The sequence below is a fragment of the Salvelinus alpinus genome, unplaced genomic scaffold (assembly GCF_045679555.1).
Source record: "Salvelinus alpinus unplaced genomic scaffold, SLU_Salpinus.1 scaffold_40, whole genome shotgun sequence".
In the NCBI taxonomy this organism is placed as follows: domain Eukaryota; kingdom Metazoa; phylum Chordata; class Actinopteri; order Salmoniformes; family Salmonidae; genus Salvelinus; species Salvelinus alpinus.
Window position 1 is genome coordinate 356,694 of NW_027255981.1, and position 24,088 is coordinate 380,781.

At 41.5% G+C, this 24,088-nt stretch overlaps 1 long non-coding RNA gene across 1 annotated transcript; it reads right to left on the bottom strand.

The window, feature by feature from the left end:
• Positions 1-579: 579 nt before the first annotated feature.
• LOC139566983 (uncharacterized) lies at positions 580-17,721 on the bottom strand. The gene is made up of 5 exons (XR_011673195.1): positions 17,495-17,721; positions 12,852-12,997; positions 10,243-10,421; positions 8,892-9,873; positions 580-2,149 (listed from the first exon to the last, which is right to left on the bottom strand). It is a non-coding gene; the product is annotated as an uncharacterized lncRNA (long non-coding RNA).
• Between the last annotated feature and the right edge of the window lie 6,367 nt (positions 17,722-24,088).

A 24,088-nucleotide genomic window follows, 5' to 3' on the forward strand; every position in this document is an offset into this window, starting at 1 on the left:
AAGGTTTTGTTGGGGGCTAAAATGTAGACTTTATTGCTGAATAAGTAAATAACAATAAATATAATATTCTGGGGATTACCAAACGATGTCCCAAATCTCGATATAGAGGCATTACTAAGGCCAACTGGAGGCCAAGGTTCTCTGATTAGTATCATGACTAGGGTTGCAAAATTCTGGTAGCTTTTCCAAATTTCTCAGGTTTTCCAAAAACCCTAGTTGGAGGATTTCCTGCTTATTCCCTCCTGATTCCTCTGGGAATCTTCCACATTTTGGGAAAGTCACTGTAATTTTACGACCCTAGTCATGACAAATGACTCTGATGACGAAGTACTGGATGGAGGCTAAAAGCACCAGATTGTCGCATAGAGTAGATATTTGTGCTGTCAATTTTGACTTATGTAAACATGGTAATTGCTTAATCATTTTTATTCTGAAAATATGTTCATGTACTGGTAGAAAACTATATACACTCCAATCCAACTCATGAAAATATACTTTTCTGACATGTAGTTGTAATAACATTTATAAAAAGTTGTATTTTTTGTCTAAGTTCTCAGATATTGTCAGCACAACTTTAAAAAAAGACAAATTGCAGACACTTCCGCTTGGAACACAACCATTCGATACCATTAGATCGATACCAAAAATTATCTAAACTCAGCAAAAAAAATGTACGACCCTTTTTCAGGACCCTGTCTTTCAAAGATAATTCGTAAAAATCCAATTAACTTCACAGATCTTCATTGTAAAGTGTTTAAACACTGTTTCCCCATGTCTTAATTGAAATTACGGATTGCCTCTTATCCACTTGTCGTCCCCTTATTATACATAGCAAGTTTGCACATCAATTGTCAGTAGAAACCACATTTGTTTAGGTAAGTCAGCCATATCAGCTGTTTTTCTTACAAGGTAGTTAAAGAGGCTGAATTAACTGTTTTGCTGCCAGACAAGGCTTCGCTGATAGCCAGGTGTAGCAGTGGTATAGTGCAATTAATGTATAGTTTAGTGGCTTTGCTGACATGCATCCCACAGTTATGTTTTTGACCCACCAAGATTTACATGCTAAAAATCAACACTGGTTTAAACCATTGTTCTAAGCATAGTTAACAATCCCATGTGGAGTCTAGACAACTGTCTGATTGACCAGTGTGCCAGGTGTACTTGTTTTGGAAGCCTTATCTATTCACTCAACCAGTTTGAATACAAAAAGACATCATCCACCCTTGGTGGATGATCAGCAAGACAATAGAATCTGAGTTGAGAACATGTGAGAAGTCTTGAGGGTCCACTCAATGATAGTTATCAAATTTGTTTCAAAGTAATCCAACATGTAAGAATGTAACTAAGCAAATTACATTACATTTTTGGGGGAATCTGGTTTGATCATTACAGTACATTTAAAATCATGTTACACTTAATCCATTACTACCCATCTGTGGGAACTACAGTCTCCATTATTTTAGGTGTAAAATGTTTTAATGATTTCTCAGATCACCTGCAGTCCAGATTGGACCCCTCCCCATGGGCCAGATCCAACACCTCTGATCTAACATCAAGTTGTAAAATCCTCAACTTCCCCTTGAACATATAGTACAACTGCATATTGTGTTTGTCACAAATAACTCCTCTTCTCAATAATGCATTTGTGCTAAAAACAGTAATACACCCACCAACCCAAATAGATCTACAGTTCATTTGTTACAAATTCTCACATTTGTCAGCAGCCCCCTACATTGTTTTGCATCTGCGTACCATGAAATCACCTCCCTTTTCAATGTCATACAAAGGACAGGCAAAAGGACAAGAAAGTTATTGCACTAGTTGCTGCACATTTAACGCACAGACAATTCCCCTTATCAATAACACTGAACCACTGGGTGTTCTAGGAATGTCAGGACAAATAAACTGAAGTTTGACACAGCCAGAGACTCAATTAATTGTTGGTTCCAACATAACAAAAAGGCATACAATATTAAACGTTTCTGAAATCCACATCCATTTACAAAACTATAATTTGACTACAAACTACTGTACATGAGAAAAGAGTGGAAAAAAGGAATAAGTAAAATAATTAAAGCATTTTGGCAAGTTGTGGGATATTCATTCGGTCTTCGACGAATGTCCCTTCCTTTGGTTGCTCGGGCTCCTCCTGGTGGAGAGAAAGTACCAAAAACAAATAGCACTTTGAATAATCACTGTCCAGAAACATATACAGACCATCTGATAAATATTAACGAGGGAAATAACAAGTCTAAACCACTGCTTGAATTCCGACAACTAGGGATGGGCGTATGTACAGTATACCAAAATATCGATACTGCCAAATCAAACTGATATGTTCTGGTATCGATACTCTGCTCACTTTCTCTTGATTTAAGCATTGGTGTATTTGCAGGTGTGTTTCTTCAGTATTCATGCATTTTTAATCCAATGGTATTGATATCGGCAATAGTAGCCTGATAAATACTTGGTATGATATCGAAATTGAAATGTGCAGCAAAAAAAAGTTGTTTTATGTTGAAATTATCCAACCCTTGAGGTCAGTTTGCCAGAAACAGATTATGCCGAGTCCTGTGTCTAAATAATATTCCCAATTGAGAATCTCCATTGAAAGTGCCTTTTAGTCCAGGACAGGGGCTTGTTCTGGGTCCGGGAAACACCCCATAACGTGTCTCAATCTATTCAAGTGCTACTTCAGCCCTTCCTAATCACCTAGGGCCCCGATTCCGATCAGAGTTAAGTGTGCGTAAATGGATTGCATTTCCCTTTTTAGGGGAACTTTTCGAATAAATGGTGGTGTGGCAGAGGTGTGTCTACAGATACACCATATTCTGACCTTACCTTAATCCCACCCCCTTTACGCCAAGGAAACATGTATAAGGTCTTTTTTATTTATTTATTTATTTATTTATTTAACCTTTATTTAACCAGGTAGGCAAATTGAGAACACGTTCTCATTTACAATTGCGACCTGGCCAAGATAAAGCAAAGCAGTTCGACACATACAACAACACATAGTTACACATGGAGTAAAACAAACATATAGTCAATAATACAGTGGAAAAAAAAATAAGTCTATATACAATGTGAGCAAGTGAGGTGAGATAAGGGAGGTGAAGGCAAACAAATATATGTATAAATAAATAAAAATATAAAAGGCCATGGAGGCGAAGTGAGTACAACACAGCAAGTAAAATAAAAACTAAAAAAACAATGGAATGGTTGGTTTGCAGTGGAAGAAAGTGCAAAGTAGAGACAGAAATAATGGGGTGCAAAGGAGCAAAATAAATTAATAAATAAATACAGTAGGTAAAGAGGTAGTTGTTTGGGCTAAATTGTAGATGGGTTATATACAGGTGCAGTAATCTATGAGCTGCTCTGACAGCTGGTGCTTAAAGCTAGTGAGGGAGATAGGTGTTTCCAGTTTCAGAGATTTTTGTAGTTCGTTCCAGTCATTGGCAGCAGAGAACTGGAAGGAGAGGCGTCCAAAAGAAGAATTGGTTTTGGGGGTGACTAGAGAGATATACCTGCTGGAGCGCGTGCTACAGGTAGGTGCTGCTATGGTGACCAGCGAGCTGAGATAAGGGGGGACTTTACCTAGCAGGGTCTTGTAGATGACCTGGAACCAGTGGGTTTGGCGACGAGTATGAAGCGAGGGCCAGCCAACGAGAGTGTACAGGTCGCAGTGGTGGGTAGTATATGGGGCTTTGGTGACAAAACGGATGGCACTGTGATAGACTGCATCCAATTTATTGAGTAGGGTTTTGGAGGCTATTTTGTAAATGACATCACCGAAGTCGAGGATTGGTAGGATGGTCAGTTTTACAAGGGTATGTTTGGCAGCATGAGTAAAGGATGCTTTGTTGCGGAATAGGAAGCCAATTCTAGATTTGACTTTGGATTGGAGATGTTTGATGTGAGTCTGGAAGGAGAGTTTACAGTCTAACCAGACACCTAGGTATTTGTAGGTGTCCACATATTCTAAGTCAGAGCCGTCCAAAGTAGTGATGTTGGACAGGCGGGCAGGAGCAGGCAGCGATCGGTTGAAGAGCATGCATTTGGTTTTACTTGTATTTAAGAGCAGTTGGAGGCCACGGAAGGAGAGTTGTATGGCATTGAAGCTCGCCTGGAGGGAACTACAGGCGAACTCGCCGCCTCGTCTTAGGGAACTACCTTTTTTTTGTATAGACCACATTCCATTTAATTACATTGTTTTGTTATACTTCATTTGCTTCCTCTGTCAATGGCGTCATGGCCATGTGGTTGTTGCTGAGGATCATGAGTAATAGTTAAATCATATATAAAAATAAAGGGATGGGCTAATTCAATCATTATGGAGGAGCGCAGACCAAGTCATAACAGTCTGAAACCGACGCATGGCGCAATACTTGGCTGTATTATCACATAATTCCATGGCTAGTGCAGGCAATAGATACTGTTTTACTCTATTCTCCCCATTATAATTCTTTGTACACTAATCTTCAAACATAACCATGGGTTAAAGAACGGAACATTTTTAGAATGAATCAAACCAGTATTTCTTTCTTGCGTAAAGGGTCTCCAAACACATTTGACTCATAAACCTAAATAAGCCGCAAGATCAGAGTATTATTTAATCACCAATTGGTGCAGAAACAGAAATGAAAATGCATATATTTAGAGGTCTTTCTTTCATTGAACCCAAATATTTTGAACCCATTCTCTCAAATTCAAACTAAAAAAAGGTACACTATATTTAAAGGGATGGCTTAAGATAAATGTACTGAAAAACCTATTGAATGAAAACTCCATGAGAAAATCTGTTGGCGAGCAAGTGGGGGGGGGGGGGGGTTCAGCGGTTGAATTACATTTATTCAGCGTGCGCAAGGGAACCACACCTGCAAAGCCCTCTATGCACCTTAAAAAAGGTACACTACATGAACAGTATGTTCATTAATATTAATGTGGAGTTTGTCGTCCCCCCTTGCTGCGATAACAGCCTCCACTCTTCTGGGAAGGCTTTCCACCAGGCAGTGTCAGAGGAAGGCCCTAAAAATTGTCAAAGACTCCAGCCACCCTAGTCAGACTGTTCTCTCAGCTACTGCACGCAAGCTGTACTGGAGCGCCAAGTCTAGGTCCAAGAGGATTCTTAAGAGTTTCTACCCCCAAGCCATACAACTCCTGAACACCTAATCAAATGGCTACCCATCCAAAGTGTGCAGAGGGTCTCCCAAACAGTTAGGTTAGAACATGTAGACACCTAAAGGGCAGTTTCTGGTTCAGGTGAAACAAGCTGCGCTGGTCTTCCAAAGTGGTCCGTCACGCAATGTACCAAACAAGCATCAACCTCACTCACTACTGAGCTCTGGATATTTGAAAAATACATTAGAAGGGTGTTAGCGTTTTGCCGTTCCACCCCAAAATTATATTACAACAGCCACTGGTGCAGCGCTTCAGAGCATAGCACATCTCCAATGTCAACTCAATAAGCGAGGGACTTGCAAACACACACGCATACAGGTTCGTGCAAAGAAGTGAACTAGAGTTAAAAATAGGCTTTTAGTTGCTATAAAACATTTTATAACGCACATAATGTGGTTAGCGTATAGCAAAAGCTGCTGCCTTTGAGAAGTATCAGACTGAATAGATCAGGTGTGGAATAGTTTTTACACTGGATTCTGCTGCCTCGGATTTGAATGAAGTCAAATATTTGGCATAATAAATAACTGAAAATATGAAATATTATTTAATTGTATAAGGGCATAATTAGTGTGCCATGCAGACCATTATTTATATACAGATTGGTCTCTAATATGTAACTGAACGGTTTGCGAGTGAACACTAAATTGGTAGGGTGCCCTAGCCTAGTGCTTAAAGGGATATTACACTCAAATTAAGATGGAGCACCACAAATTAGAAAATTACGCAGTGCTTATCGTTTCCATTCGGATTGCGGCTTTTAGTCAATTCGATGAATACATTCTGAGTCTGATAGTTCTCGGCAAGCTTCTGCAGGGTGCACCCCGTCGGCCAGGCACCATGACCTGTGTGGACTCGGAGGCCTCCTGGCTCTGCACATGCGCTGTCATCTCGATCAGCTGCTGTCTGACCTACAACAGGAAGCAATCTGCTGCTCAACACACAGACATTGTCCCAATGCTCCAATTATCTCTCCTTTCTCCTAAAGTGTACACTTGTTCACTTCCCTTCACTGATTTGAAATGACTGGAATAAGAAATATGGTAGATACTACCACTAGCCAATGCTTTTAGATTTGTAGGATGTAGTGAACAAATGCGCACTTCAGGTAGAAAGAAATATTGGGACGCACCCAAAGCCCTGGGTCGCACTCAGGAGGGTGCTTCACTTGGTATACTGAACATTGCATTAACTCTACACAATGTCCTATCAGAATATTCCATATCGTTGTGCCCTTCTGAACTCAGACTGCTGTTCAAAGAGGCCAAAGAGCCTTGTTGATCATTGCCCACACTAAGGGCGCAATACAGTTGGTAGAAGTGACCACTAACCACTGATACAAGATCAGATATTTTTCATAAGCCAATTTTTTTTAACTTCACCTTTATTTAACCAGGTAGGCTAGTTGAGAACAAGTTAATTTGCAACAAAACAAAGGAGATGATTGTGGACTTCAGGAAACAGCAGAGGGAGCACCCCCCTACCCACATCGATGGGACAGTAGTGGAGAGGGTAGTAAGTTTTAAGTTCCTCGGCGTACACATCACGGACAAACTGAATTGGTCCATCCACACAGACAGCGTTGTGAAGGCGCAGCAGCGCCTTTTCAACCTCAGGAGGCTGAAGAAATTCGGCTTGTCACCAAAAGCACACAAACTTCTACAGATGCACAATCGAGAGCATCCTGTCAGGCTGATTCGACTGACCAGTGTGCGTGTGTATTTTCTCAGGTCCAAACCCAGCTGGAGCAGGCTACAAACAAGTTGCAAACTGGAGGAAGAGATGAGACAGCAGCTGGCCGTTGAGATAATGCCTAGATGCTTTTATAGTGGAGATCAATTTTATAAATTGCCTGGCTGGGCTGATGACATTTAACATTACATTTAAGTCATTTAGCAGACGCTCTTATCCAGAGCGACTTACAAATTGGTGCATTCACCTTATGATATCCAGTGGAACAACCACTTTACAATAGTGCATCTAACTCTTTTAAGGGGGGGGGGGGGGGGGTTAGAAGGATTACTTTCTCCTATCCTAGGTCTTCCTTAAAGAGGTGGGGTTTCAGGTGTCTCCGGAAGGTGGTGATTGACTCCGCTGACCTGGCGTCGTGAGGGAGTTTGTTCCACCATTGGGGTGCCAGAGCAGCGAACAGTTTTGACTGGGCTGAGCGGGAACTGTACTTCCTCAGAGGTAGGGAGGCGAGCAGGCCAGAGGTGGATGAACGCAGTGCCCTTGTTTGGGTGTAGGGCCTGATCAGAGCCTGAAGGTACCGTTCCCCTCACAGCTCCGTAGGCAAGCACCATGGTCTTGTAGCGGATTAATTGATGAGACAGTGGATTGCGCAGTCAGATGGAACAGAGTAGATCGGCTAAATCTATGACGTTAAAATGCCTGTGGTAATTTGTGGACAAGACACCGGATTTAATGCGGTTTCAATCAGCATTCCAGATTAGACCCACCCGTTGTATGTCATGACAGCTGACAACCTGTTATAATAATGGTCATAACATATTTAGACCTGTTGTGACATACATAGTGTTATTTTATGGCTGGTTATGAGTGTCACAACCCACAAAACCTACCACACAAGGCAAAACATGGCATTACACCATAGTCTACGTGTCAACAGTATGTTTGTTATATATACACACACACACACAACATTTAAATAAAATGTACCATATTAAATTATCATTGTAATTGCGCACACATTGGGGTCAGACATGCATCTATCCCAATGTTCTGTTGCTGATGACTGGAATGAATGCAGGAGTAGATTTCAGGAGCAGGACAAGACACCCTCTTTTTGACTGATGACTGATATAAGAGCATGTACGTGATAATCATATATGCCAGATAGGCCTATGATGGTCATAATGCTTCTTGACATGGTTTAAGAAAATACACTTTATGACAAAGTAAAGTGACACAGAATGGTCATAATATTTCATGACAGTGTCAGTTTTATCTACAAATTATTTAAAATATGAATGGAAAAAAACTAAAGAATTCATTACAACAAAGGATTTAACAAACTTTCAAATGAAAGGAAACTTATTGGCAGAAACTGACATTTAATTAGGTGTCATAACCATGCATTAAATAACAATATATGTCACAACAGGTGTAAATATATGGGTCATGACGGTGTTATGACAATATTATGTCAGCTGTTATGACAAGTTATGTCAGCTGTTATGACAAGTGTTACCAGATCTTTTTATTATGCTAATTTGATTTCCGCGGGGGCACGGAAATCGACTCTGGGGGGTTAAGTAGATTGTAGTAGTAGATTAGTTGGTAGCCTGTGCCTGCTCAGTCAACTCAGTTGTTGTGTTTGGCATTACAACGATAGGAGTTGGCTAAAGCACAAAGACTGGAATCCAAGCCATAATTTTACAAGTATAGAAACAGGGCAAGTGAAATTCTAAAAGATGTATGAATAAAGTTAGTAAGGCACACTGTAGCAAAACAGAGAACAGAAAACACAAATATCTGTTCTTATGCAACACATTTTAGGTATTACCTCCATATTTCACTACATTTTCTCCCTACTGAACACACCTCAGTTGTCCACATCTGTTCATGATTAAAACTGACTGACCTTAGTCCCAAATAAATGGACACCCATGTTCTTATGTAGTGCACTGGTACAGTAGAACTGAATTGACTAAAGCAAAAGGGGGGGGGCAACTTCATCCTCCTCCGCTCACCTGGAACTGGGCAAGTTGCTCCTCTGCAGCTGCCACTTTGGCCTCCAGGGCCTTCCTGTGCTCATTGTCAGTCTGCAGGGCTTCAGTCCTGTCTCAACACAGCTTCAAGTGTAGATTTTCAGACACAATCTATGATTTTACAACCCAAAGACAATTATATATCTTAATGAGTTTATAACTGTCTTATGAACAAAAAAACAACAAACCTATTACTTCATGTTTCAGTTGTATTAGGGAATTAAATGCTAGAAATGAACTAATTCTCACCCCTTGATGAGTTGAATCAGGTGTTTTAATCTTGGGCTAAATCAAACATGTGCACACTCTGGGAAACCCTGTACTTGAATGAAAATTATGGCCAGAGCTTGCAGGTACAATATCTCTTAGAGTTCTTTGTAATGAAAGCAGTCTAACAGTCTACTTGTGAGTGCTGGACATCTTGAATGTGTTATTCAAGTTGGATTACTACTGAGGCTACAGCATCCAAAGACACTGACATTTTTTCGCCTCTCTCAATTCAGATTTCCTTGATTCCTCAAGTCCTGTCTCCTTTCCGCCTCCTCAAGACTAAGAAGATGGTGGCAGGGAGAGAGGAGATAAGGAATCAAGTTAAGTCGAATTGGGAAAAGGGCATTTTAAAGAGTAGACCACACCTGGGTTGTGTTCATTAGGGCACACCATAGCAGAATGTTTCAACAAAAGAAAATTCCTATTTCTTATTGGGGAAAGCCCAGGCAGTTCCACTCCATTTCAAAATTATTATAAATAAATTTAAAAAATTACATTGGGTGCCCAATGAACAAAACTCAAGATTTCCCCATAGAATAGAGAATAGGAGTAGTATTGTTTATTTCCCCATCTACTTGCTCTCGGACAGGCTGGTGGCCTGGTTGAGGGCGTCTCTCAGGATGGAGTTCTCCTACTGCAAGCAGGCCATCTGAACAACGGGGCCATTGTCCAGCTGTTCCTGCAGTCTCGCTATCTGTATGGGGGTGTTAACAAAGAAAAAGTTCATTTTTGTGCTGACCGTTAAGTTTATTTTTATCGTCTTGTCTGCCTTGTACTTTTATAAACAAGTCCAACACATTTTTACCTAGGGGTCACAATACCTTACTACTGTCAAATTCAGAGGCTGCTGTCAATATCACAAAAAGGAAGTAGTGGTAGCAGCAGCTCCACATTCAGTCAGGCACGAGAACATTGTGGAACGTTCAGATGGAAACACATGCCTCTGATGCGGAGTCAGGACTCAAGTCAGCTCTATTCATTGAATTTCTGTCTGGACTGTTCAGTACGTTAAATCACCCCTCCTGAACACAACCCTGACGTTTATGGGGTAGTGAACTCTGACCTTGAGATTGAGCTGCTGGCTCTCAGCCACGTGGTCCTGGTAAGAGGCCTGCATGCGAGCCTGGAGGGCAGTTATCTCCTGAGTGTGAGCACTCAACTCCGAGCTCAGATGGGTCTTGACCGTCGCCATCTTCGATTTCTCTTGACCGTCGCCATCTTCGATTTCTCTGCGCTCAGCTCCTGTGTTGGCATCGGGGATTGTTAGTGACAGTGAAAAACACTTGGCTAAAGTTGGTGTTCCACCAATCCTGTGGTGCACATTTTTGTTTTACCCTTTTTTTTGTTTTGTTAATCTGTTTCTCCTGAGTGTTCCAACAGGCAGTGTGAGCCAGTGGCATAAATACCGCAGGGAGATACTTACTGTAAGCACCAGCTACCAAATCCTGGCCTACTGCACTGAGGCCAAGACCTGTTTAAGATGCTACCTAGCCCAACAATTCAATTCATCAACTTATCATCATGCATTTCATTAGTCGAACAAAGCGTATTATGGCATTGTTTGTACCCTGTGCCTGGAAGTCAGTAGGATGTTGGTTTACCCAATGATCTCTCCTTCCTCCCAAAGTGTGCACTTGTTTATTTCCTTTCACTGATTTGAAAGGACATTACTGGTATAAGAAATAAAGTGGAAATACCCAGTAGCCCATCCCTCCAACAATCCAATGCTTTTAGATTTGTGTACACTTCAGGAAAAATACGATTTTATTGGGATGGACCCTTGGGCTTTTACGGACAAAATAACCTCTGTTGGGAAATATCAGAACAAAGGCGTTTCCAAAACTACTAGAATGATTCAATGTTAAGGGTGTAAAACTTACAATATTAAATTAATTTGTTAACAAGTGTGAAATGCTAGTGTTCTTTATTACTTGTTGCTGTGCTTAAATAATTCAAAGGTGTCTGCAGTTTAGAAGTGTGTGTATGACTGTTTGACCAAAAAAATATTCCATCATGCACAATCATGTCCGAGTCATTTTAACCGTAACCAAGGTTTCTCAATCTTGTCTCAGAAAACGCCTGGTCCTCTTTATTTATGCATGTATACAGTGCATTGGGAATGTATTCAGACCCCTTGACTTTTTCCACATTGTGTTACGTTACAGCCTTATTCTAAATTGTATTACACATTTTTTTTCTTTCTTACCTATATGCAAAAACAAAAAAACTGAAATATTACTTACATAAGTATTCAAACCCTTTACTCAGTACTTTGTTGAAGCACCTTTGGTAGCGATTACAGCCTTGAGTCTCCTTGGGTATGACGCCACAAGCTTGGCACACCTGTATTTGGGGAGTTTCTCCCATTCTTCTCTGCAGATCCTCTCAAACTCTGTCAGGTTGGATTGAGGGCGTCTCTCAGGATGGAGTACTCCATCCTGAGCATTGATATTTTCAGGTCTCTCCAAAGATGTTTGATCAGGTTCAAGTCTGGGCCACTCAAGGACATTTAGAGACTTGTCTGAAGCCACTCCGGCGTTGACTTGGCTGTGTGCTTATGGTTGTTGTCCTGTTGGAAGCTGAACCGTCGCCCCAGTCTGAGGTCCTGAGCAGGTTTTCATCAAGGATCTCTCTGTACTATGCTTTGTTCATCTTTCCCTCGATCCTGACTAGTCTCGCACTCCCTGCCACTGAAAAACATCCCCACAGCATGATGCTGCCACCACCAGGTTTCCTCCAGATGTGACGCTTAGCATTCAGGCCAAAGAGTTCAATCTTGGTTTCATCAGACCAGAGAATCGTGTTCCTCATGGTATTAGTCCTTTAGGTTATTTTGGCAAACTCCAAGCGGGCTGTCATGTGCCTTTTACTGAGGAGTGGCTTCTGTCTGGCCACTACCATAAAGGCCTGATTGGTGGCGTGCTGCAGAGATGGTTGTCCTGGAAGGTTCTCCCATCTTCACTAAGGAACTCTGGAGCTCTGTCAGAATGAACATCGGGTTCTCAGTCACCTCCCTGACCAAGACTCTTCTTCCCCGATTGCTCAGTTTGGCCGGGATGCCAGCTCTAGGAAGAGTCTTGGTGGTTCCAAACCTCTTCCATTTAAGAATGATGGAGGCCACTGTGTGCTTGGGGACCTTCAATGCTGCAGAATTGTGTCACCCTTCCCCAGATCTGTGCCTCGACAATCCTGTCTCGGAGCTCTACGGACAATTCCTTCAACCTCAAGGCTTGGTTTTTGCTCTGACATGCACTGTCAACTGTGGGATCTTATATAGACAGATGTGTGCCTTTCCAAATCATGTCCAATCAATTGAATCTACCACAGGTGGACTCCAATCAAGTTGTGGAAACAGGGTGTACCTGAGCTCAATTTCAAGAATAATAGCAAATGGTCTGAATACTTACGTAAATAAGGTATGTTTATTTGCAAACATTTCTACAAACCTATTTTCACTGTCATTATGGGGTACTGTGTATAGATTGATGAGAAAAACATTTAATACATTTTAGAAATAACAAAATGTGGAAAAATTCAATGGGTCTGAATACTTTCCGAATGCACTGTATGCCTGCATTTCTTCTAAAGGGAATGCAGAGGTGACTCGGCCACAGGCCACTGTTTGTAATGCTTGCGTGTGTCAGTCTCTCATTCTGTAGAGGAATACTGTACCAGTTGCCAGGAGTCGAGGCCAGCCTTGTCACTGAGCACTTCGATGAGCCTTTGGGTCTCTCCCTCGCTGAATGTCATGCTGCTCACAGCAGACAGAGTCTTGTATGGCAGGAGGGGAGCAGTCGCAGAGTCAACGTCAGCAACCACTACAAGGAGAGCGAGTTAGATGATAAGTCTGCCAGGGAGTTCACTATGTCAGGGGTTACAGGATGTAGTACTCGAGTATCATTTGGTTGACTTACTAGTTTAGAAATTGAATAGTAAACATACTTTACTATAACTTTGATGAATGACTTAATTGTTTCTTACTTGTATGACTAAACTAGTAATAAACAAAAAATAAGTTGGGGGATGGTTAGAGGGGGAGGTCTTGGGAGAATGAAGGGCCATGTGATCTTTAATTCTATACTGAACAAAAATAATGCAACATGTTACAGTTCATAAGGAAATCAGTCAATTTAGATAAATGAATTAGGCCCTAATCTACGTATTTCACATGACTGGGCAGGGGCGCAGCCATGGGTGCACCCCTATGTTGATTCCACAGGTGAAGAAGCCAGATGTGGAGGTCCTGGGCTGGCGTGGTTACAGGTGGTCTGCGGTTGTACGTAATGCCAAATTCTCTAAAATGACATTGGAGGCGGCTTATGGTAGAGAAATGAACATTCAATTCTCTGGCAACAGCTCTGGTGGACATTCCCACAGTCAGCATGCCAATTGCACGCTCCCTCAACTTGAGACATCTGTTATGTGTTATGTGACAAAACTGCACATTTTAGAGTGGCCTTTCTGTCCACAGCACAAGGTGCACCTGTGTAACGATAAGGCTGTTTAAATCAGCTTCTTGATATGGATTACCTTGGCAAAGGATAACATCTTCACTATCAGTGTTGTCAACAAATTAGTGCACAAAATTTGAGAGAAAAAAGTTGTGCATGTAGAACATTTCTGGGACCTTTTCTTTCATGTGCAATAATGTTTAAAAGCCTTTATTCATTTAGAAAAATGTGTTGGCTGGCTCACTGATCTAATATATTACAATGATCAGTCAAATAGGAAAATTACAGGCAGGGGTAGAGATGGCACGCATGAGTGTCTCGCAGAACTTGAGAAGTTCATACCAGTAGGCTATTCGTCCCCTGCGGTACAGGAGAAGACTGACACACGAAAGGCACTAATTACAATAATCATACATTTTACTGAATCTGTAACAATTTGCGTACTATTGAAACTTAAGTAATTGATTATCAACCTAAACTAATGGTCATCTATCAATTGATTAATTTATTGGGATTTTCTAACAGTAACCAGATTCTTATCGTTTAGGGTTAGGCTTTCTTGTTTTAGTGGCCCAGCTTTGGTCAGAGTCTTTGAGGAAAGGGAAACATTTTTTTTGCCCAGTGCCTATGCACTCGTGCCTATGCGTCTCACACATTCCGGTCACTACATTGGTAAAGATGGACCAAATGTTGCTGGGTAAAAATAACAATCTCTCCATTTCAGGAGCTGGTAGCATGGCACTTCTAGTAGGGTTAAAGAAAAACAGATGTCTGAGAAAAGCTCTTCTCACAGAGGACTGAGAGTTCAGCATGCAACATTTCACCCACAAGAGAACTCATGTTACGCAACCCCTCAAAAGACACATATACCCACGCCCCATCTACGTTCATGTAAAAAACACACACTCAGTCTCCAGTTTGCAGAGGATGGTTTGTGCTGTGGCGGAGATCTTTGTGGGCTATACTCGGCCTTGTTTCAGGATGGTAAGTTGGTGGTTGAAGTTACCCCTCTAGTGGTGTGGGGGCTGTGCTTTGGCAAAGTGGGTGGAGTTATATTCTTCCTGTTTGGCCCTGTCCGGGGGTATCATCGGATGGGGCCACAGTGTCTCCTGACCACTCCTGTCTCAGCCTCCAGTATTTATGCTGCAGTAGTTTGTGTCGGGGGGCTAGGGTCAATCTGTTATATGTGGAGTATTTCCCCAGTGTCCTGTGTGAATTTAAGTATGCTCTCTCTAATTCTCTCTTGGGGGACCTGAGCCCTAGGATCATGCCTCAGGACTACCTGGCATGATGACTCCTTGCCGTCCCCAGTCCACCTGGCCGTGCTGCTGCTCCAGTTTCAACTCTTCTGCCTGCGGCTATGGAACCCTGACCTGTTCACCGGACGTGCTGACCTGCTGTTTTCAACTCTCCAGAGACCGCAGGAGCGGTAGAGATACTCTTAATGATCGGCTATGAAAAGCCAACTGACATTTACTCCTGAGGTGCTGACTTGCTGCACCCTCGACAACTACTGTGATTATTATTATTTGACCATGCTGGTCATTTATGAACATTTGAACATCTTGGCCATGTTCTGTTATAACCTCCACCCGGCACAGCCAGAAGAGGACTGGCCACCCCTCATAGCCTGGTTCCTCTCTAGGTTTCTTCCTAGGTTTTGGCCTTTCTAGGTAGTTTTTCCTAGCCACCGTGCTTCTACACCTGCATTGCTTGCTGTTTGGGGTTTTAGGCTGGGTTTCTGTACAGCACTTTGAGATATCAGCTGATGTACGAAGGGCTATATAAATACATTTGATACACCTGTATGCAGTTGCTCTGCACAAATTCCCTATGAGTTACTAGACTAGGAACCATTCCAGAGAAGGACTCCTTCAAGAGTCAGCTTTCAGCCACTCATAGGCAATGCTGACTCAATACAGTAGATAAGGGCTGCCTACCAAATGGTACCCTAGTTCTTATGTAGTGCTCTGTTGACCAGGGCCCTCTGTTCAAAAGTAGTGCACTACATAGGAAATAGGGTTCCATTTGGGACGTAAACAAGACCTCAGGTGAAGAAAAAATGCTGACTCTAAAGGAGTGAAAGACACACGCTTTCTCCCTCTCTTCAATAGTCAAATACTCATAATAGATCAGAAAGCAATAGTATCAATCTTATGGAACACAAGCATTTGGGTATCCATTCTGAAACAGATACTTAAGGATAAAATGCTTTAGTGTTGAATTTAAATTACTTGACAAGGTGATTGGGAGACATTCAATCAAACTGAAATAAACTCCTAAAGGAGCAAACAGTTGATTTATATCAACATTATCCTATAGATAAATAGGGTCACTAAACAATTGGTTTTGCAATGGGCAACTACTCCTCCAATGATGCTTTAAAACAAAACAAAAATGTGGGTGTGCAGTGATTATGCAGTAGCCCATATTGATGAGGTAAAATGTCAACAAAAAACTGTAAATAAAAGTATCCAAAGCCTTCACATCGTTCTCTAGCTACAGATTGTTACACCAGATAATGCGATTTAACCAAATATTGTTGGTATCCATTACTGGGAGCTACAGCTTAGGTACTGTGTCGTGTAGGACAGAGAATTTTCGACCAACCTTAACGATACTATTTTCGTTCTCGACACGATCAAACATGCATCTTTTAAAATGTCATTGTCCAGTTGCATATGGTCGGGTTGAATTTAGAAAATGCTCCCTTATTAAAATAAAAATGTTGCTCCATGAAGTAATCCAACAATACGTACGCCGCCATATTTATTACTTCAATTCTTCCATTAGATCAAGACAATTGAGTCCCATGACACTTAGGGAGTGGACCTACCTGTTTCAATCAATGGTCGAAAATGACCTGTACTGCACCAAACAGTACCTAACCTGGAACTCCCAGTAATGGATATCAACAATTGTTGGATAAATCACATTCTGGTGTAACAATCTGTAGCTAATCATTCTAATGTAAAAATGCCTAATGTATCAAAATACACTAACGTTACATACATTTACCCTAACTGTAGATAATGCTGAATTCCAGAGTGTGTAGAAGGGCTTACGTGTCTACAGACAATTAACCCCTTGTTATGTAACAAGAAGAGTACAGTTGCTTTCACGTTTCTACACATAGTTTACTTGACCACTTGCCAGTTTCACAAAGTTTATTGGCATCATACAACATACAGTACCTCAAATATGCTACCCATTAGAGTTAGACAATTAATAATTTAAAAAAGTTTGAGAATATTATTCAGAATAGGTTTATGTGGCGTTTCACCACAGGCAGGCCTACAATAGCGTACTTTATATACTAGTCTCATTCTGTAAAGTTGTTCATTTTAAAACATCAGGCATCACCTCCACACGAAATACATTTAACTGGGAAATTTGTTTTCGTTGGCCCTAGTTAAGAAAACTTAACTCCAGTGTACAGTAGTATCTTTAGCTACGTGTCCCCCAGAGACGGCCCACAACAATCATTAGAGCCCGTTGATTGATCACTCATTGACCGCAGCATCTCAATTTGTTTGATGTTGAGTCCTTTAACTCAAGTATATGAGCGAGGAAATAAGGCTTTCCCGATACCATCAATACAGCCATTAAAATACATCGTCACTTGGTTTGACTATGTAATATATATATATATAAAGATCAATCAACATTGTATCATCGATAGTTCCGAAATCAAAGTTAAGAATATATTTTTTTCAACGTGAAATATAATCAGTTCATTTTCCGACATGCATTTGTCTATTCGTACGAGGCTGAGTTACAACTGTTCCTTACACTACGCTCAGTTAAGACAATGTCCTATTCTTTTTTTAAATTACTCAAATTGTTTTACAAAGAAACTCTTACCCCGACCACCAATATTCACTGTTTCTGAATAGCCGCTGAGTGTGGAGTCGTGGCACTTTCTCTGAGCTGGCGAAAAGCCATCCCGTTGCCCAAAAAACGAATTTCAAAGAGCGATTTCATTGGGTAGAGGGAGATCAGTCAAAGGCATTTAATAAACTAATGCATGTGTGCTATGTGGATATGCATAGTACCCTCCCATTTAAGTGAACCTAATTCGGGTTCACTTAAATGGGAGGGAACAAAGTGAAGTGAGAGGGAGAGATAAATAGATACTGCTGGAACAGTCCAACAGAAATAGATATGGAGACCTAAATTTGAGACTACAAATCCCAAAAGTCGGGCTTTATTGGACAGTCACACCTCCTCTGTCTCGTGCATCCTAAAACTGTGTCTTCATTACCACAGCCACAAAGTAAAAAAAAAAAACGCCTATTTCTACCATTTATCTTTTTAAAGGTTTCAACTAGTTACCACAGCCACAAAGTCAATATATCGTAAAAATATATATATATACTAAAACATTAGGTTAGGGTTAAAATCAGATTTTAAAAAGATAAATGAGACTACTGTAGGCCTACTAAACAAACACAAAACAACATAACACAACAAAAGACAACACAACAACTACTTTTTGAGTGGTAAAATATCTCTAAGATGTCTGTGACATGTCTGTGACATAAATTCCTGCATGTCATCAGACTTGCATTTACTTTACCAATTTTGGTCCATTGCACCATAAGGATCATAAGCCATCGGTTATCACCACGTACAGGAAATCTGCAAGTCTGTTGATAGTCAGTTTTGGGCATTCACAAATCATTTGTGGGGCACTATCCAAAGGAAGTGGGACCAAATTAACTTTGAAATCCAGTACAATTACATCCCAGAACTGGATATGGTTGTGTTGCTACAGTTGCTCAAATGTTGTAGTTCTTTAATAGGGATTGATTACACTGGGCTTAAAGACATTGTCCTGTGCCTACACAGCCTGGTCTCATAGACTAGACGTAACATAATGAAGCTAAATCCGGGATACTCAATTTAGTATGGTTAAATAAGACTTCATTACTTAAGGCAAAAATAAAAGTATGGTGGTTGGTAGGGGTGGATGGGTAGGCGTATAATGCTAATGTCTAGCGAACCTAAAAGTTGCAAGTTCGAATCTCATCATGGACAACTTTAGCATTTTAGCTACTTAGCAACTTTCAACTTCTACTACTTTTTAGATACTTTGCAACTACTTAGTGTGTTAGCTAACCCTTCCCCTAATCTTAACCCTTTTAGCTAACCCTTTCCCTAGCCTTAACCGTTTAGCCTAGCTACCGTTAGCCACCTAGCTAGAATTCATAACATATTGTACGTTTTGCTAAATCGTAAAATATAGTACATTTTTTTAATTTGTAACCATATAATAACAATTGTAATTCGTAACATAACATACGAAATGGGTGCTGGACATCCACAAGTGAATACACACCATAAAAAATGTAACATATCACACTAAAGTACTTGGGAGTATGGCTGGACGGTGCACTGTCCTTCTCTCAGCACATATCAAAGCTGCAGGCTAAGGTTAATTCTAGACTTGGTTTCCTCTATCGTAATCGCTCCTCTTTCACCACAGCAGCCAAACTCACCCTGATTCAGATGACCATCCTACCCATGCTAGATTACGGAGACGTAATTTATAGATTGTCAGGTAAGAGTGCTCTCGAGCGGGCTAGATGTTCTTTACCATTCGGCCATCAGATTGGTCACCAATGCTCCTTATAGGACACATCACTGCACTCTATACTCCTCTGTAAACTGGTCATCTCTGTATACACATTGCAATACCCACTGGTTGATGCTTATTTATAAAACCCTCTAAGGCCTCACTCCCCCTCTCTGAGATACCTACTGCAGCCCTCATCCTCCACATACAACACCTGTTTTGCCAGTCACATTCTGTTAAAGGTCCCCAAGGCACACACATCCCTGGTTCGCTCCTCTTTTCAGTTTTCTGCAGCTAGCGACTGGAACGAGCTGTAAAAAACACTCAAATTGGACCGTTTTATCTCCATTTCTTCATTCAAAGACTCAATCATGGACACTCTTACTGACAGTTGTGGCTGCTTCATGTGATGTATTGTTGTCTCTAACTTCTTGCCCTCTGTGCTGTTGTCTGTGTCCAATAATGTTTGTACCATGTTTTGTGCTGCTATTTTGTTGTGTTGCTGCCATGTTGTGTTGCTACCATGTTGTTGTCATGTTGTGTTGCTACCATGCTGTGTTTTCATGTGTTGCTGCCATGCTATGTTGTTGTCTTAGGTCTCTCTTTATGTAGTGTTATGGTATCTCTCTTGTTGTGATGTGTTTTGTCCTATATTATTTATTTTATTTTATCCCAGCCCCCGTCCCTGCAGGAGGCCTTTTGCCTTCTGGTAGGCCATCATTGTACATAAGAATTTGTTTTTAACTGACTTTCCTAGTTAAATAAAGGTTAAATAAAATAAATACAAATAAAAGAGTGTTTCGGTTTACGTACAGAATAATACAAAATGCTCTGAGACCAAGTTGGCCTACAAGCTTTCAGAATACTAACAGCTGCATTGTGCTTGTTGTCTGTATGCTTTCTCATCTGCCTATACCTTCTGTTGTGCCGTTTTGCATTTTCTCTAGTTCCATTACTCTAACATCACCATGTATAGGTTTCATTATTAGGTTTTATCTAGCTGACATGTGGTTAGATGCATCCTATATTGTTCTATATTACATTAACTGTATGTTTCATAGACATAGAGCAGAGTCCTGGACTTAATTGCGCTTAAATCCAGACAACTGTAGATTTAGATGCATGGACATGTTTTTATATACACTGAGTGCACAAAACATGACATAAACTGCCCAGGTGAATCTATGGTCCCTTATTGATGTCACCTGTAAAATCTACTTCAATCAGTGTAGATGAAGTTGAAGAGACAGGTTAAATAAGGATTTTTAAGCCTTGAGACAATTAAGACATGGATTGTGTATGTGTGCCATTCAGAGGGGTGAATGGGCAAGATAAAAGACGTATGTGCCTTTGAACAGGGTATGCTAGTAGGTGAGTGTGTCAAACTACAACATTGACGGGCTTTTCACGCTCAACAGTTTCCTGTGTGTATCAAGAATGGTCCACCACCCAAAGGACATCCAGCCAACTTGACACAACTGTGGGAAGCACTGGAGTCAAAATGGGCCAACGTCCCTGTGGAACGCTTTTGACACCTTGTAGAATCCGTGCCCCGACGAATGGAGGCAGTTCTGTCAGCAAAAGGGGGTGCTTTCAGGGCACTTGTTAAACTACATTTTGGTTGGAAGAGAGAAATAACTCAAGGCCTTGCTTTTCTGTACCCCTTTAGAAGGAAAATGTACTACAAACATAGCTACTGTATGTGTACACGATTTATATCGCAGGGTTAAAGTTAGCACCCAAGAATGTACGGAATAGTGAAAAGCAAATATTTGACTGTAAAAAATAATTTGCCTTTCTCAACCACACCACCAATTTTTTTTTGCCTGTTGTTGCCTTACAACCTGGAATTAAAAATATATTTTTGGGGGTTTGGATCATTTGATTTACACAACATGCCCACCACTTTGAAGATGCAAAATATTTTTTATTGTGAAACAAGAAACAAGACAATATAAACAGAAAACTTGAGCATGCATAACTATTCACCCCCCCAAAGTCAATACTTTGTCGAGCCACCTTTTGCAGCCATTACAGTTGCAAGTCTCTTGGGGTATGTCTCTATAAGCTTGGAACATCTAGTCACTGGGATTTTTGCCCATTTGTCAAGGCAAAACTGCCCCGGCTCCTTCAAGTTGGATGGTGTACAGCAATCTTTAAGTCATACCACAGATTCTCAATTGGATTGAGGTCTGGGCTTTGACTAGGCCATTCCAAGACATTTAAATGTTCCCTGTTAAACCACCTGAGTGTTGCTTTAGCAGTATGCTTAGGGTCATTGTCCTGCTGGAAGGTGAACCTCCGTCCCAGTCTCAAATCTCTGGAAGACTGAAACAGGTTTCCCTCAAGAAATTCCCTGTATTTAGCACCATCCATCTTTCCTTCAATTCTGACCAGGTACCCAGTCCCTGCCAATGAAAAAACATCCCCACAGCATGATGCTGTCACCACCATGCTTCACTGTGGGGATAGTGTTCTCGGGGTGATGAGAGGTGTTGGATTTGTGCCAGACACAGCGTTTTCCTTGATGGCCAAAAAGCAAGATTTGTCTCATCTGACCAGAGTACCTTCTTCCATATGTTTGGGAATCTCCCACATGCCTTTTGGCGAACACCGAATGTGTATTCTTAGTTTTTTCTTAAAGCAATGGCTTTTTTTCTGGCCACTCTTCCGTAAAGCCCAGCTCTGTGGAGTGTACGGCTTAAAGTGGTCCAATGGACAGATACTCCAATCTCCGCTGTGGAACTTTGCAGCTCCTTCAGGGCTATCTTTGGTCTCTTTGTTGCCTCTCTGATTAATGCCCTCCTTGCCTGGTCCATGTGTTTTGGTGGGCAGCCCTCTCTTGGCAGGTTTGTTGCAATGCTATATTCTTGACATTTTTTGCGCCGTCAGATGTTCAAAGTTTCTGATATTTTTTATAACCCAACCCTGATCTGTACTTCTCCACAACTTTGTCCCTGACCTCTTTGGAGAGCTCCTTGGTCTTCATGGTGCCGCTTGCTTGGTGGTGCCCCTTGCTTAGTGGTGTTGCAGACTGGGGCCTTTCAGAACAGGTGTATATATACTGAGAACATGTGACAGATCATGTGACACTTAGATTGCACACAGGTGGACTTTATTTGACAAGTTATGTTACTTCTGAAGGTAATTAGTTGCACCAGATCTTATTTAGGGGCTTCATAGCAAAGAGTGTGAATGCATATGTACGCACCACTTTTCCGTTTGAAATATTATAATTTTTTTTGAACCAAGTAATTTTTTCATTTCACTTCACCAATTTGGACTATTTTGTTTATGTCCATTACATGAAATCCAAATAAAAATCCATTTAAATTACAGGTTGTCATGCAACAAAATAAGAAAAGAGGATGAATACTTTTGCATGCACTGTACATTTTCTATCAGCAAAGATACAAAGGGAGCAGATTACCTTCCAGTGATTAAACCACTGCAATTTATACCTGATTGAATATTCACGGGAAGGAGAAAAGGCAAGGATTGACTTTGCCCCTGACACCCCCTTTGTCAAAATACCCCAGTCATTGGGTGACCTCATTGATGGTGGCCTTTGTCAGGTGTGTTTTTGCACAGGTCACAGTTTAAGATCAAATCAAATAAAAAATGTATTTGTCACATGCGCCGAATACAACAGGTTTTGACGTTACAGTGAAATGCTTACCTACGAGCCCCTAACCGACAGTGCAGTTAAAAAAAATACAGACATGTACATGTAGGTAGAGTTAATTAAAGTGACAATGTATAGATGATAACAGAGAGTGGCAGTGGTGTGGAGAGGGGAGGTGGTGGGGCAATGTGAACAGTCTGGGTAGCCATTTGACTAGATGTTCAGGAGTCTTATGGCTTGGGGGTAGAAGCTGTTTAGAAGCCTCTTGGACCTAGACTTGGCGCTCCAGTACCGTTTGCAAAAACAGTCTATGACTAGGGTGGCTGGAGTCTTTGACAAATTTTTAGGGCCTTCCTCTGACACCGCCTGGTATAGAGGTCCTGGATGGCAGGAAGCTTGGCCCAGTGATATACTGGGCCATTTGCACTACCCTCTCTAGTGCCTTGCGGTCGGAGGCTGAGCAGTTGCCATACCAGGCAGTGATGCAACCAGTCAGGATGCTCTTGATGGTGCAGCTGTAGAACCTTTTGAGGATCTGAGGACCCATGCCAAATCTTTTCAGTCTCCTAAGGGGGAATAGGGTTTTGTCGTGCCCACTTCATGACTGTCATGTTGTGCTTGGACCATGTTAGTTTGTTGGTGATGTGGACACCAAGGAACTTGGAGCTCTCAACCTGCTCCACTGCAGCCCCGTCGATGAGAATGGGGGCGTGCTCGGTCCTCTTTTTCCTGTAGTCCACAATCATCTCCTTTGTTTTGATCACGTTGAGGGAGAGGTTGTTGTCCTTGCACCACACGGCCAGATCTCTGATCTCCTCCCTATAGGCTGTCTCGTTGTTGTCGGTGATCAGACCTACCACTGTTGTGTCATCAGCAAATGTAATGATAGTGTTGGAGTCATGCCTGGCCATGCAGTCATGAGTGAACAGGGAGTACAGGAGGGGGCTGAGCACTCACCCGAGGGGCCCCTGTGCCGAGGATCAGTGTGGCGGATGTGTTGTTACCTACCCTTACCACTTGGGGGCGGCCCGTCAGGAAGTCAGGTATCCAGTTGCAGAGGGAGGTGTTTAGTCCCAGGGTCCTTAGCTTAGTGATGAGCTATGAGGGCACTATGGTGTTGAACGCTGAGCTGTAGTCAATGAATAGCATTCTCACATAAGTGTTCCTTTTGTCCAGGTGGGAAAGGGCAGTGTGGAGTGCAATAGAGATTGCATCATCTGTGGATCTGTTTGGGCGGTATGCAAATTGGAGTGGG